The 17,046-nt window shown below is 34.2% G+C and overlaps 1 protein-coding gene across 2 annotated transcripts in view; it reads left to right on the top strand.

The window, feature by feature from the left end:
* The window catches only part of LOC138704812 (receptor-type guanylate cyclase Gyc76C-like), a 934,849-nt gene that overhangs the window by 772,206 nt on the left and 145,597 nt on the right, over nucleotides 1-17,046 (top strand). The window lies entirely within an intron of this gene.

The raw sequence follows: 17,046 nt of genomic DNA, 5'->3' as shown, positions 1-17,046 counted from the left end.
TCCCATTAAACCTTTATTAATTAGTAAACTTCGTGTATCTAAACGCATAATGTCTGGGAATATATATATATATATATATATATATATATATATATATATATATATATATATATTTACATTTATGTTTATATTAAGTCCGTTAAAATAAGCTAAAATATATTAATATTACAAATTGTTACATTTTATAAAACTTTAAATACGCCTATATAGTACAGCTCTTGCAGTTTATAGGAAATTTACTCACTACTAATCCTGTGTTTATTGCATACATTAACTTAATGATATCACTGGTCGCAGATCATATATAACAAATAATGCCCATGGCTTGTCAGTATATTTTTTCATTAATAATCTTCCTCATATGTAATCGTGAAAACTTTGTAACTAATTCAACAGTTCCTACCATAAATACGTGTCAAAGAATGACTTTCATACTCAATCGGCAAGTATATCGTGCTATCAAAAAGGAGTGCGTCATATGGCAGTAAAAATTTTGAATAGCCTCCTTATGGATGTAAGAAATGAAACTCAAAACATAAAATGATTTAGGGCCAAATTAAAGAAGTGCCTAATTTCTCACGCTTTCTATTCTGTAGGTGAATTCATGACATTCATAGACTGTGACTATAATTAAGACCTTATAGTACTTACTTACTTAGTTACTTACTTACTTACTTACTTATTGGCTTTTAAGGAACTCGGAGGTTCATTGCCGCCCTCACATAAGCCCGCCATTGGTCCCTATCCTGAGCAAAATTAATCCATTCTCTATCATCATATCCCACCTCCCTCAAATCCATTTTAATATTATCTTCCATCTACGTCTCGGCCTCCCTAAAGGTCTTTTTCCCTCCGGCCTCCCAACTAACACTCTATATGCATTTCTGGATTCGCCCATACGTGCTACATGCCCTGCCCATCTCAAACGTCTGGATTTCATGTTCATAATTATGTCAGGTGAACAATACAATGCGTGCAGTTCTGTGTTGTGTAACTTTCTCCATTCTCCTGTAACTTCATCCCTCTTAGCCCCAAATATATTCCTAAGCACCTTATTCTCAAACACCCTTAACCTATGTTCCTCTCTCAGAGTGAGAGTCCAAGTTTCACAACCATAAAGAACAATCGGTAATATAACTGTTTTATAAATTCTAACTTTCAGATTTTTTGACAACAGACTGGATGATAAAAGTTTCTCAACCGAATAATAACAGGCATTTACCATATTTATTCTGTGTTTAATTTCCTCCCGAGTATCATTTATATTTGTTACTGTTGCTCCCAGATATTTGAACTTCTCCACCTCTTCAAAAGATAAATTTCCAATTTTTATATTTCCATTTCGTACAATATTCTGGTCACGAGACATAATCATATACTTTGTCTTTTCGGGATTTACTTCCAAACCTATCTCTTTACTTGCTTCCAGTAAAATTCCCGTGTTTTCCCTAATCGTTTGTGGATTTTCTCTTAACATATTCACGTCATCCGCATAGACAAGCAGCTGATGTAACCCGTTCAATTCCAAACCCTCTGTTATCCTGGACTTTCCTAATGGCATACTCTAGAGCAAAGTTAAAAAGTAAAGGTGATAATGCATCTCCTTGCTTTAGCCCACAGTGAATTGGAAACTCATCTGACCTATACGAACCTTGCTGTACGTTTCACTGAGACACATTTTAATTAATCGAACTAGTTTCTTGGGAATACCAAATTCAATAAGAATATCATGTAAAACTTCTCTCTTAACCGAGTCATATGCCTTTTTGAAATCTATGAATAACTGATGCACTGTACCTTTATACTCCCATTTTCTCTCCATTATCTGTCGAATACAAAATATCTGGTCAGTAGTTGATCTATTACGCCTAAAACCACATTGATGATCCCCAATAATTTCATCTACATATGGAGTTAATCTTCTCAAAAGAATATTGGACAAAATTTTGTACGACGTCAACAAAAGTGATATTCCTCGAAAGTTACTACAGTTAGTCTTGTCCCCCTTCTTAAAGATAGGTAAGATAATGGACTCCTTCCATTGTTCTGATACAATTTCCTTTTCCCAAATAGCAAGTACAAGCTTATAAATTTCGTTAGATAATGCGCTTCCACCCTCTTGTATTAATTCTGCTGGAATTTGATCGATACCTGGAGACTTGTACTTTTTCAGATTTTCTATCGCAATTTCGACTTCAGAAAGTGTGGGTTCGGGTATAAATGGCTCAGCAGTTTGTATTTCAATTTCGTTCCGATCATTTCTATTTGGCCTATGTATAATTAGTAGTTGTACAAAATAGTTTTTCCATCTGTTCAGGATTGAATGAGCGTCTGCAAGCAAGTCACCATTCTCATCCTTGATCACGTTTACCCTTGCCTGATATCCATTCTTGAATTCCTTTATGCCCTTATATAAATATCTAATGATTTTATTTTTAATATTTGTTTCTACCTCATTTAGTTTTTCCTTCAAGTATTCTCTCTTTTTATTCCTAAGCGTACGATTTGCCTCCCGTCTTATATATTGAAATAATTATCTCTATTCTCCTCAACTGGATCCTGTAAGAATATCAATTTTGCCTGTTTCCTTCTTTCTACTACCATGAAACAATCTTCATCAAACCACGGTTTCTTTTTCTTAGTTTCATAATAATCTATGCTCTGTTCAGCTACCATTTTGATATTATCTCGGATATTTTCCCACATGCTATTCACATCTAACTCTTCCTCAACATCGTCGGAACTTGCTAATACGGCAAACCTATTTGAAATTTCGACCTGATAATGTTGCTTAGTTTCCTCGTCCTTTAATTTCGGAACGTTATAGTACTATGAAGATTTTTTATTCGTTTGACATGTTCCATATTCTAGCTGTGAAGCGATGTACGAATACCATGGAATGTAAATCAATACAATACAATGTATTGTACATCTCACAAAGCTTATGCTTTGAGAAGGTAGATTTTCGCAATCACGATAAATGCGATATGTGCTCAAATGTTGTCAAAACGAGAACATTTATGTTTAAAAGCATGTTAAGCATATTACTGTAGTTTTTAAATCCACGATAAAATGCAAATGTATGTGTTTGTGCGAAATTACATCTTAAGAGACATTTTTATGCCTTTGTAAAAAAGATCGACCTTTTAAGGATCCCGACACGTACAGTTCCTATGCTTTTTTATAGTTTGATCTCTCTCCGTCTTATCTTTTACAATACGAATACCCTTTTGCAACTAATATATCTGGAGCTGGTGGTAGAATTTTTGCTTTCTATGCGGTCTTCTTAGACTCAGTGATCACTCACAAACAAGTTGTAATGTGATAACAGGTGATTGCAATTGAGTAACAGTATAGGTTGGAATAAAATCACTCGATATCTTTTGGCATATTTCTTAATAAATTAATATTAATATCATATTACATCGTATTACATAACAGTTAAATTCATAGTTTTAAATATAACTTTCAAAATGGTTCAGGAGCAAACGACTTACAACATTCAGAAAGCTATTATTCGCTAAGTAATTACAAATCTGTATTTAGATTTAAGTCAATATTTATGTCTAACAAGTGCAACGAAGCGCACGGGTATGGCTAGTATATAATAAATAATCTTCCTAATTGTAGCTGCAACAATATGGATCTTTCTCTGTTACTGTTATTTCCTTATGTCGAACTGTGATAGGGTCACCATGAGAGGAAATTCTATAGGAGGACATGGAATCTAAAATAAGAGGACATTGCTGAAAAAGTAGGACTTTTTAAAAATTGGTATGAACAAAATTAAAGATAAAAATAATGGCTCACCTTAGTTTTCTTACTAGTTGCTGGATCAATATTAGGGCCTACGTGTGTACTTATCGGTGGAGCAGAAGAGCCTGAAGAGACAAACTTCTATTTTGTAGCAAACAACTATGGAACTGTTCACAGGACATGTCCTTGAAATTATATTTCACCATGATGAAACCTCTGACTGTCTCTATTAGCATGCGATTTCCTTCCTTTGTCCATTGAGCAGATATTAGGGAAAATACTCTCTCAACACTTCCATTGTGACTTGGAAGAAATAGAATTGACATATTTTTAAAAGTTCTGAGAAAGTTTCAGTGCTCGCAGAGCTATTGGAATTGAAGAATTTGCACCATTGTTTATTGAAGTTAAATCTTTGTCAAAATTAACTTGATTGGCATAGCTTTGTACATTGGAGAATTGATAAAATAGCTTAGAGTGTAAGGTCATCATATTTTATGTTTTTTATGTGCTCCAGCTTCAAACATTGAAAGCAGTTAAATTCTTTAATAGGTTTTCACCATTTGTTTATATATTCTATGCACAATATCACACATTATTCACTATTCATATTAATTCTAGTTGAAATGCAAAATGCCGGACATTTCAAAAATTTTTTTTAAATACCTGCCGGACAGGATAAAATGATTAAAAAAAGAGGACATGTCCTCTTTTTGCCAGACGGATGGTAACCCTAAACTGTGAAAGTTTTCGTATAATAATAATAATAATAATAATAATAATAATAATAATAATAATAATAATAATAATAATACAATTGGATGACTTTGGAACATGATGTACTAGCGTTGCAGAAAGTAGTTGAAAGCCAGAGTTATAAAATGTCAGGAAGTTGCTCATCTAGCAATTACATGCACCCTAGTTGTTATGGCTTCAAGTAACGAGATGACTGGACGAAAATATTGCAGGACGACTGTGTTTAATGGCATTGAATTCTTGTAGGGTATTTTTAGCATTGCACCCAAACAGTCAAGCGAATTGGATATTGCAGTAGGCTACTTATACGTGACTGCAGTGCATTCCTAGAGGGAGAATGGCCGGACCTGGTGGCTTAACATTACGTACGGATAGATGCACGTGGTCTCACCTAGCAACAGACTGCACTCGACCCGACCTCTGCCCAGGGTGAAGACGAAGTCACGCCGAGTTATCTTATCTTTGTGATTCTGGAGGTAATTCCAAAGAATCATCGACCTAGAGAAGGCATGCGAAACCCAACTTCTCATGCTATTCTTTAAATAATAGGAAATCGTTATGTCACCTGTATTCTGTGATGTAGACAGTGCAACTTCGACTACTGCAGCGTTATGTGAAGACCACATTCTTGACTTCGAATCCCGCCAAGTACTTGATGTTCTTTTAGGTGTGTCATTCTTTGGGGCTCCGCTTACTGCTGATCTCTCATCACGAAATATGCTGGAACACATGCAATGTGTCTAGTTTGTGTTACTAAAATTACTAAAACTGTACAAAATAAAAGTATTCTAATTAAAACAGTTAATTCACAGGTTTTCTGAGCATAAAAATACGGTTTGTCTTTTCCAAATCTTCACTTAAATGTTATTTTTCTTTTCAATCTTTTTTTAATATATATCCGACATCAATTATATTTATTTTATAATGTGAATTGTTAGAAGGACTTATTTTTAATAATTTTATAATTTATTTATAACGAGTTGAAGATGCTAGACAAAAGAATTCTGCCTATTAGCTATGAAATGAAGATCTTACTTACTCGAAATAATCTCAAGATATTTAATTAAGATTTTCGCATGTGTCAGTTCGATTATTTCATTTTTAAAAAGAAACGAACGACTTGAAAAAAGTAAACTTAAGTGACCATTGACTCGAAACATCTCTATTTACAATAATTTGAAACTATTAAATGATAAGTATAGATCTACCACCGTCATTACAAAACACTAACGACTTCAGATCACAATTTTCATTATTATATACCTTCATAACACAAAAAAATCACTTGTAACTTATTCACATAAAAGAAAGCACTTTTCTTTATTCTAGCTAACAAATCTATACTAATAATAAATCTGTAGCCAAAGTTTTTCTGGTAATTTTCGATTTTCCAAAAATAATTGGTGTTAGCATGTATAATTAAACATCCTGAAACCGAAAATCGCTTTTTTTGAAATTTTTGTTTGTATGTCTGTCTGTCTGTCTGTCTGTCTGTCTGTCTGAATGTTTGTTACCTTTTCACGCGATAATAGCTGAACCGATTTATATGAAAATTGGAATATAAATTAAGTTCGTTGTAACTTACATTTTAGGCTATATGGCATTCAAAATACTTTATTTAAAAGGCGGGCTATAAGGGGGCCTGAATTAAATAAACCGAAATATCTCGCTTATTATTTATCTTCATGAAAAATATTACATGACAAACGTTTCTTTAAAAATAATTTCCGATAAGTTTTTCTATACAAAATTTTGATTGGACTGATATTTAATGAGATAAATGAGTTTTAAAATTACAATAACGCCATATAAGGCGCTATACTGAAATAAAAACAAATGACTTCGTCTATAAGGGGCCTTGGACAACAACAATCGAAAGCTATTAAACATCTGTGTTTGTATGAAGTAATATCGGAAGCTAATTAATTGTTTAATTATTATTTCACCGTTGGAAAGTGTAGTTTCTCTAGATGGACGTAATTCTACAATGTTATTACAGTAACTTCTGAAACATATAGTAAGTAATATAAAGTATACACATTAAAACTAAACATGTCAATCTTCATTAAACTATGATTGCATGTAATAACAATTAAGTAACATGTTAAAGGAATTGTCATTGCACCAAATGATTGCTCTCGGCACCAAAATGACCGCATTTTAATTATTTAAATACAATTTAAATTAAGTAACATATTAAACGATTTATCCTTCTATCAAACACGAATGTTCCCTGGATCAAACGTCCTATTTTAATTATGTAATTACTTTATATTTATTTTTAACAGGTGCAGCGGAGCGCACGGGTACGGCTAGTATTCACTGAAAATTTAATATAATATAATAAATAATAAAAACTGTTTTGTCTTTCGGACGATTTGAAAGAATCCATCTTCACATAACTTGGAAATCCCGCGATAGGATCGCTATTACTTGAATAATAATAGTGGCAGTACCTGAAAGACGAAAAGAGTACAAGAAATACTAGAGAAATTGAGAAGTATTATCTCTGATAGCAATACGCGGAGCTTTATACTAAGATTAGAGATAATTTGATGAGGGGATAGCCAAGTGACAGGAAGCCGAGAATTGATTTTACTTTGGACCAAATTTGTGGTGCAGAGAACTGGTTTGCGAAGCACATTTTGGTTATGCATATCCTTTGCATGCGTTGGTAGCCCTAAGAAATTGACGTCACGGCGCGAAAGATACGTTGGAAACTGACTCCTTCGCAAATTTCCCCTTTATGAGAATATCAGTTTAGGGCGGGCAGATGGATATGATTATAGGTAGCACAACGCTCACATCGCGTTTCGAAGTGTGCTCTTTCATTTTCTAGGTTATCCGAGTGATTTTAAAAAGTGACACGAAGTAACTTATTAACAGTTACCTTTGTATCACGTAATAAAAATGTGTCCCACATATGTGTCATGAAGGTCGAAGGAGGTTTCTCTGCTTTCATAACCTCAACAAAAAATGCACTTGAGTGGTTAGCATGTAGGCCTAGTCCGCACGCTTTATTAGCAAATGAAAACCTTGATACTCATTTAATGGAAGACTGAGTGGATCATAATTGCTGTGGCGTTTTTGTCATAATTACTTTTTTTATGAGACATAAAAGAATTAAGCTTTATTACTTTTTTCCATTGTAATAGGTAAGGTCGTTAACCTTTTAATAGTACAGTACGTAAGTTATAATGACTCTGACTTCCATGATGTGTATATATGCACGATTTTTGTGTTAAAATAAGCTAATGTATATTGAAAGTTTTTAATGATTGCATAATATGTGTGTGCGTGTGCTTGCGTGTGTGCATGCGTGCGTGCATGCGTAGGAACGAGACTTGTTCTGTAGACAAATTTTATTATCGTGATTTGTTGCAACTGTTGCTCTTTTTCCAATTTTTTTGCGAATTTGGTAATTTTTTGCGTTGAACGCGATATTATTTACGTATTTAAATCATGACAAATAAACTAGTTGCAGGTAATGTAACCACCGCAGCGATAAAATGTTTACGACCATTTAAGGTAGCACAAAACAGCACAGAATTGAAAAACACGTGAGAGATGACGTCGAAATTTGTACATGAAAAATAAAATATTTGAGTATGAACAAAACTATAAAGGTCGCCAGTATGTAATCAACAGGCAGTGCATTTTCATTCCCAAACAAGGTAGAAAAGTTATCGATTAGTATATCCTGGAGTTTCAGGGTTTAAACTCTAACCTTAAATGCTTACGTTAGGACGCTACGTAAGGTAAAACATAGTTCTTTACATACTTACTTACTTACTGGCTTTTAAGGAACCCGGAGGTTCATTGCCACCCTCACATAAGCCCGCCATCTGTCCCTAACCTGAGCAAGATTAATTCAGTTTCTATCATCATATCCCACCTCCCTCAAATCCATTTTAATATTATCTTCCCATCTACGTCTCGGCCTCCCCAGAGGACAATTTCCCTCCAGCCTTCCAACTAACACTCTATATGCATTTCTGGATTCGTCCATACGTGCTACATGCCCTGTCCATCTCAAACGTCTGGATTTAATGTTCCTAATTATGTCAGGTGAAGAATACAATGCGTGCAATTCTGTGTTGTGTAACTTTCTCCATTCTCCTGTAACTTCATCCCTCTTAGCCCCAAATATTTTCCTAAGCACCTTATTCTCAAACACCCTTAACCTATGTTCCTCTCTCAAAGTGAGAGTCCAAGTTTCACAACCATAAAGAACAACTGGTAATATAACTGTTTTATAAATTCTAACTTTCACATTTTTTGATAACAGACTGGATGATAAAAGCTTCTCAACCGAATAATAACAGGCATTTCCCATATTTATTCTGTGTTTAATTTCCTCCCGAGTAACATTTATGTTTGTTACTGTTGCACCCAGGTATTTGAATTTTTCCACCTCTTAGGAGGATAAATTTCCAATTTTTATATTTCCATTTCGTACAATATTCTCGTCACGAGACATAATGATATACTTTGTCTTTTCGGGATTTACTTCCAAACCTATTTCTTTACTTGCTTCAAGTAAAATTTCCGTATTTTCCATAATCGTTCGTGGATTTTCTCCTAATATATTCACATCATCCGCATAGACAAGCAGCTGATGTAACCCGTTCAATTCCAAATCCTCTCTGTTATCCTGGACTTTCCTAATGGCATACTCTAGAGCAAAGTTAAAAAGTAAAGGTGATAGTGCATCTCCTTGCTTTAGCCCACAGTGAATTGGAAACGCATCTGACAGAAACTAGTTCAGTACATAATAATAATAATAATAATAATAATAATAATAATAATAATAATACTTACTTACAAATGGCTTTTACGGAACCCGCAGGCTCAATGCCTCCCTCACATAAGCCCACTAAACGCATTAATATTGCGAAACTAGCGCTCTACTAAGTATTAGTGCTACATATGACAGGAAATATAATTAGATCGATATAGTACTGAATATATATATACTATACTGTACTGAATATAGTATATATATATATATATATATATATATATATATATATATATATATATATATACATAGTATAGAACATAATAGTAAACATGATACACATTTACTGTATATACTCTGTAAATAGAATATATACAACTAATTCATTTAACAAAATCAGCTTCATTACGGTAAACAATATATATTCTGAGATTATGAAATTCATCCATAACTGTCATTAAAAATTTGTTCAAGCTAAGAAAATATTCTTTCTGCGTCACAAAACGTTACAGTGACACAATTATAATGGCAAAAATCAATACACAAATTAACAATATTTACATTTTACACAATATATTCAAAATACAGATCAAAATGAAATACAACATAACATAGTTTGAAAAAAGGAAATGTTCTTCCTGCGTCACAAAACGTTACAGTGACACAATTATAATGGCAAAAATCAATACACAAATTAACCATATTTACATTTTACACAATATATTCAAAATACAGATCAAAATGAAATACAACATAACATAGATTGAAAAATTAAAATAATATTAACAAAAAAGTCTGAATGAAAATGCAACTTACTCAGTATTAGAATCAGATCGCAATGTCGTCGTAACTTTGTGTTTTACATGTACAACATTGACGATGGAGCGCCTGTATTGCACTATGCATTTCGTACCTGCTTGCAATTATTCTACCTTGCTTATGCATTCACGTGACGTAATAGATATACCAGAAGAAACTAGTCGATCCGTTGTACGTTTGGGAACAAAAATGCGCTGCCTGGTAATCAATGACGAAAGACTGCCAAAACAAAGAAAATGCGCGATATAGGCAGACCTACTTTAGATCAAGATGACTTCGAAGGCGGAACAGGTGCAGTAACGTAATCATAAAAAGTGGTGGTGGTGGTGGTGGTGGTGGTTAAGAAGAGAGTAAAGATATAGTTCATCGTTGAAAAACTTCACTTATTTCCTCAAATAAGTCTAAAAACAAGAAAAAATGCTAGAGGTTTTTAACCTCTGTCGGTTGTATACAAGTCATACTGAAGAGAAAATCAACAACTAGGGCTCGCCGTTCCTGAAGCCGATTAACGAGTCTCTTAATTATGATTAATGAATCTGCTCCGAAAAATCGTCTTCAGAATGACTGAGTAAAACAGTTTGTGTTAATTACATAATTATGGGTCTTCGGTGCCCTCGGAGATTGTTTCAATGCTTCCGCCTCGAAACCAGATGAGACAGGTCACTCTCCAACGCAAACAATTGAATAGTCCGGGCCGCATTGCTGCCACTTGTTATGCTTCTTGTTTAGGACACATAAAGTTCAATGTGCTTCTTATTATAATTTTTTGTTAATCAAAAGAGCCGCTTCTCTATGTGATTTTCGTCACCGGCGGATGTTGATGTACCTGGCTGTCAGCCAGGATCCAACGCAGGCAATATCTTTCAAGAGCGTTAGAGCGTTCAGCATTACGATGTTGTCAGTTTCTTGAATATTGAATCCTTCATTCCAATAAAATCATCGCCTTCAGTGTCCTATTTCTTGCCACAGGACATAGCGCTAGATGTCGATGAATGTTTAGGCTATTTTTGTCGAATGAGAAAGTAAAGTAGGTAGCCCTAATATATTTACTCATACTTCAAGTAAAGGATATATTTGTTCATGAGTAAATATGTAGATAAAATTTCTATTACATAGGCTGTCCTTAATCTATAGCGTTCCCCGATTCACTGTCCAACAAAATTAAACATTTTTTTTTTTTTTAAGATTAAAATGGGTGATTCTTATAGCATTTTTCGTGCTGATTTCAGATCTGTTTTCAAAATTGTTCTATCGCCCAAGGTTTTTTGAATAAATTATATTAAATGTATTTCAGACTTTTCTAATATTGATACCTTGTAACATTTTGCCTAAAATCATATTTTATTTGCCTAAAATGTATGTGAAATATCTGTTTTGAGTGTCCAGCAGTAGTCAGACAGAATATTTGGTCTCCATTTTTCCTGGTAGCGCCTTTCCATTTCAGAAAAATCCTGATGAAAACGCTCCCCATGTTCGTTGCTCACTACCCGAAGGTTTTGAGGAAAGAAAAATAGATTAGAATCCAAGAAGTTATTTTGAGAGATATTTGGCACCCCATCACGTTATAGTTCTGAATCAGCTCGCTGACAAGTTCTCTGTAATCTTCTGATCTGTGGTTCCTAGAAAGTAACAGTCTGTTCAATGATCCTTAGGTTTCCGGCGGCATATCTTTGGAACTGGAAAAGACATATGACGGGATCCTTTAGCCAACCAGTTAGGCTAATAGAATTACATGGAGCACAACAGATTTCAGGGATCCATTTCATGTCCTCGTCTATTTTGCAATCAAAAGATCACTCGTAAGCTCTTTTAACTGTGTAGTAAAATTCACCTGTGTGCTTTCAAAGTTAATTAACCACAAACGTAACAAAAATTGTTTGTGATTTACACAGTATTTCGAGGTATTTCACTTTATAACATATTTTTACCACACTTAAAATTAGGACAAAGAGAACATGGGTTATGAAACTTGTTTCATGATTGTAAGTTCCAACTCAACTGAGAATAATTAATACTAACTTTCACAGTCTTATGAGGAATAAAATTCATTTTTATAAATTCTGACTTCACAGGCAATAGTGATCTAAAGTTATAGCTCAATTGTTAAAGCAATGAAATGAAATATTTGAAATATTTTCTTTCCATTAGCATGTTATGGACTGTATATAGCAATAAAGATAAATCAATTTTTCTAAAATTACAACAAAATGATGGGTGGTAGAAAAATTCTGACTTCATTTATGAAATCAGCAGAGGACATCACATAAGAAACAGCATAAATAATTGTACATTTAACAAAATCATTCTTGACCAGTATTATGTACTGGACAAGTACGAGTCCACACCTGTGGAGTAACGGTTAGCGCGTCTAGCCGCGAAACCAGGTGGCCCGGGTTCGATTCCCGGTCGAGGCAAGTTATCTGATTGAGGTTTTTCCGGGGTTTTTCCTCAACGCAATATGAGCAAATGCTGGGTAACTTTCGGGGTTCGACCTTGGACTCACTTCACCGGCATTATCACCTTCATCTCATTCAGACGCTAAATAGCCTAAGATGTTGATAAAGCGTAGTAAAATAACCTAAAAAAAACAAGCATGAAATGGGCCAGCATGGATAAATATAATCAGCGAACGTTAGAAAATGCGGAGCAATTTAGGAAGTAGCTTTCTGTTGCAAGGAGTCTTGTTTAATCCTTTCAGGCTGTCGTGAAATACTGTATGATTCCACTATACTAAATCTCTTGTATTATTCCAGGACATAATCTGAATCTTTCATTATACCGAAATTCTGAATTAATGTTAAAATTTATACCTTCTTAACCCTCGGAACTTAGCTGCTCTAGAATTTCATGCTACTTATCGGGGATCTTTTTGATCCTAAGAATATTTGTTGTTAATAATTAGGATATTTTGTAGCTTGGTGCATTTTTATATACAGTATAAGCAAATTGAAAGTTTTTATTGTACCTAGAAATTCACTATATTTAAATTATGAATTAATTAGTTAATCAATTTAATTAGTTTAATGGCAGACTATTTATTCTGTATCTGTGTTTTTATTTTTCCAATTATCAGAAACATTCATTTCCCTTGAAATATAACATAAAAAAGAAATTGTTATTGCATCAAGTGTTGATTATTATGTTTAGGTAATTAATTAATTTAGTCTCATCACATGCTGCAGTAGAAATAACAAGAAGCTAATTTTACAAATACAAGTAATTACTCTTGAACCTACAACATTTTACCCATAGCCTACATATCAGTTTATGCTGTATTTGTTTTATTTGTTCACTTTTCAAAGTATTACTCGATCAAGACCAGTGGAGTCCTGCAACCCGGAGCCGTGGCGCTACTGCTCCTACGTTCGTAATACCGCATCGCGATAGTTCACATTACGTCCGCGGCTCCACTCGCCTTGGTCGAGTAATACTTTTTCACTCTGTTTACAACAAAACACTATCACTGCAAAATAATTCTAACTAGAAAATAAAGACGTGTCCTATAGCTGGGGCCATCCACGAACTTAAGCAATAAACATGAAAAAAATCAATATATATTAATTATGAAATTATAATCTTAATGGTAGAGCGAACTAAAATAACTATCATATTTAGGTTACTGGAACGTTTCGGAGTATATGGATGCAAATATTAACAATAGAATATGATGTCGCGTCAGGAAAGATCCCAGGTAAGGGTCGAGGATTAAAAAAAACTCCTGTGTCTAAGTTATATCATCTTCAACATCACTGTCACTACTCGAAACTCTTGTTGGTTAGAAAATTTTGGATCATAAATACAATGAAGAAACCAGAAATGAATTATAAATAGAAAATATTATAGACGTTACGAATATATATAGACATAGATGATTCACATAGTGACAAGGATGAATAATAGCAGAATACCACTGAAAGTGTACAACTATATACCGCAAAATCACCTTTTACTATTGCAGACTCAGTATATGGATCAACATTCGTCATTGCAACAGAATCCCATAAACATTAACATTTAGCCTTACGTTTATGAATCAGATTCATATTGTTTGAATGAATCAGTAATACTCTGGGAGAAGGTCTATTGAAGACCAGTTAAAAGATAGAGAAAACATACATATATGTATGTTTAATATTAAAGACGGAACATGCCGAAGAGTGCCCGAACCTTGTAGTGATGATGATGATGATGATGATGATGATGATGATGATGATTACTACTAACACTGTCGCCTGACAAATGTACCAGTTGTAAGTATAACTACGTTTTTCTAATACTTTCATTTTTCAAGATTCCGTCGCTTGTAGAGTCCACAAACACTAGTATATTTCTGAAATAGAACACTTCTAAGTTTAGACCACACTTACTAATACTTGAAAGCAGTGTGCGATGTATTATTTCACAAGACGAGGGACCAGCTCACTCATTTACCATCGTTCCCCCTCACGCCTTCCTGTCTTTTTCTCTTCTCAGCTCTATTTTATTAACATTCTTAAAAAGAAATGGTATTTATCGTAGTATAATACAGCAGTCAAAAAATGTATATGCTTACTAAACTTAAGCATTTAACTAAAAATATTGGTCATGTGAATAATGTATCTCATTATAGTGCATAATACTGACCTTTCTATTATATTATAGCCATAGTGGTGCAGTGCTAGAGCGTTGGGCTGTTGGGCTTATAAGCCAGGAACCCGTGTCGAAATACTCTCCACCCTGAATTTATAACTTCTGTTGGGAAAACACGTGGCCCAGACAACACGGGGGTTTTCTTCTTGTACTTCGGTTCCTCTGTGACATCCCAACAATTCTCCATCATCATTCATTACAATAAATGTAGTTAATGTGAACCCACCGCCTGTGGTGCTCTCTGGATAGTTTCTAGGTAGTCCAAGCTTCTCGGCACCGCGACATCTATGAGCCCGCTCGTAGAGTTGAGGCGAATAACTGCAAATTAAGGGCTCTACCATTGGACAAAAAAAAATGCAAAAACGAATAACAGATGTGTAAAGAATGGAAATTCGTACTCATACAAACAGTAAGCTAATGGCATATTGTAATTATTAAATAACAAGATTTTCATATTCAGAAAAATGTCAGAAAATCCATCTAGGGGGAGAATTATCTTCGGCAAAATGAGCAATAGAAGGAAAATTCTCACTAATCTACCCTTACAAATCGCACTCTTCCTGTAAATGTAGGGTAATAAAATACAGGTGTTATACTTTGGTGAAATAGGCTTTGTATGCACAGCTGACTATTGTCATATCTTTTCGTAAATAACCTTCTATCGTTCTTAGCTTCTGACATGAACCAATAACATCAGTACAGTTCTTGGGACCTAAGACAAATGAGATCATATAAGTTATAAGATGTCATTTTTGGACGCAATAGTTACCGTCCATCCAACATTCCTACATTTTGAACTTACAATTCCAGCGTTTGAGCCTACCCAGTATTTTTCAAAAGTTGGCACCACTGCCAACACATTTACTTTTTTTATCAATATATTTTATAGTTTCATACTTAAAATAGGTATTCCAGCAAGTCTCCACACATTCCACTTGAAATAACTTCCGCGTACAGGATGAAGCAAATATGGAGAGGTGTTAGTTACTTCGCGAGTTCTAGGAAAGCCGCACGACCACAGAAATTCAATAAACAAGCCCCGGAGTGCATGACGCAAATACTTTGTCCATACAATGTGATGTGTAGGACACATTCCATGAAAATGAGTATCGTGGACTTCCCTTCCAGCTGTCTCGTAAATAAGCTTTCTTGCTCATTAATCTAACGTTATTAATGGAACGGAAATATGAAAAGTAACATCGATGTACCAGTCAATGGAAACCAGAAATTCAGGAAGATCCAGCAGTTTACGGATTTCTGAAGTGAAACACGCCTCACACTTCAATATTATTATTATTATTATTATTATTATTATTATTATTATTATTATTATTATTATTATTAGGGAAAGGGGAGGCCGAGGCGTAGCTGGGAAGATAATATCAAAATGGATTTGAGGGAGGTGGGATATGATGATAGAGACTGGATTAATCTTGCACAGGATAGGGACCGATAGCGGGCTTATGTGAGGGCGGTAATGAGCCTGCGGATTCCTTAAAAGCCATTTGTATTATTATTTTTATTATTATTATTATTATTATTATTATTATTATTATTATTATTATTATTATTATTATTATTATTCCGTTGGTCGCCCGGCTAAGAGATGGACTGAGGTGAGATCGTAACAGACCACCTGGTATAATATATTATGTTTTGGATGGTGGTGATCATTATTATTATTATTATTATTATTATTTATTATATTATGTTATTGTTGATTAATCGACCGTCCAAAGACAGGTCTGAACCTCACAAGTGATACCAACAAGGCACCACTTATGAGGCAACTAGACCAGGAGATAATGGGGTAGGGTGGCCAGTTGCTTTCCCCCTCCATTGCATACATCGCTGACTAGCTACATATTACACTAATCAGACTTCAGATGCATACAAACAATTGTTCTTCCTCTGACATATCGTCAAGTGAGATGTACTGCCTGATAAGATGTACAATTGGGTTAAAAAAAGAAAGGGCCGACTTCTGGTAGTTTAAATGTAAAGTTTTAAAGTCACGTTCACACGAGTAAACTCATTGCGCTCGAAGGCAATGCTGTGATGTTTGTTCCGGTTGATTCTTTGATAGTGATCCGTCTACAGTGTAGCAAAGCCAATGAGTTGCCTGAAGTCTAGGGGTAAGGTTTCTGAATATTATGGACAGGAAACATCGATTATACGGGAATGGGTGTTTAAGAATTGTTAATTCCTTATAAAAAGTGACTCTGATGAATACAAATTAATTTTATTTCCTAAAATATATCTATAAAATAAATAAATAAACGAATGAATGAATAGTTAGATAAATAAATAAATAGATAAATACATAAATAGGTAAATATGTAAATAAG

Source organism: Periplaneta americana, chromosome 8 (genome assembly GCF_040183065.1).
Source record: "Periplaneta americana isolate PAMFEO1 chromosome 8, P.americana_PAMFEO1_priV1, whole genome shotgun sequence".
NCBI classification, from domain to species: Eukaryota; Metazoa; Arthropoda; class Insecta; order Blattodea; family Blattidae; genus Periplaneta; species Periplaneta americana.
The sequence above is the reverse complement of the archived record's forward strand: the minus strand, read 5'-3'. Positions and strand labels throughout refer to the sequence as shown.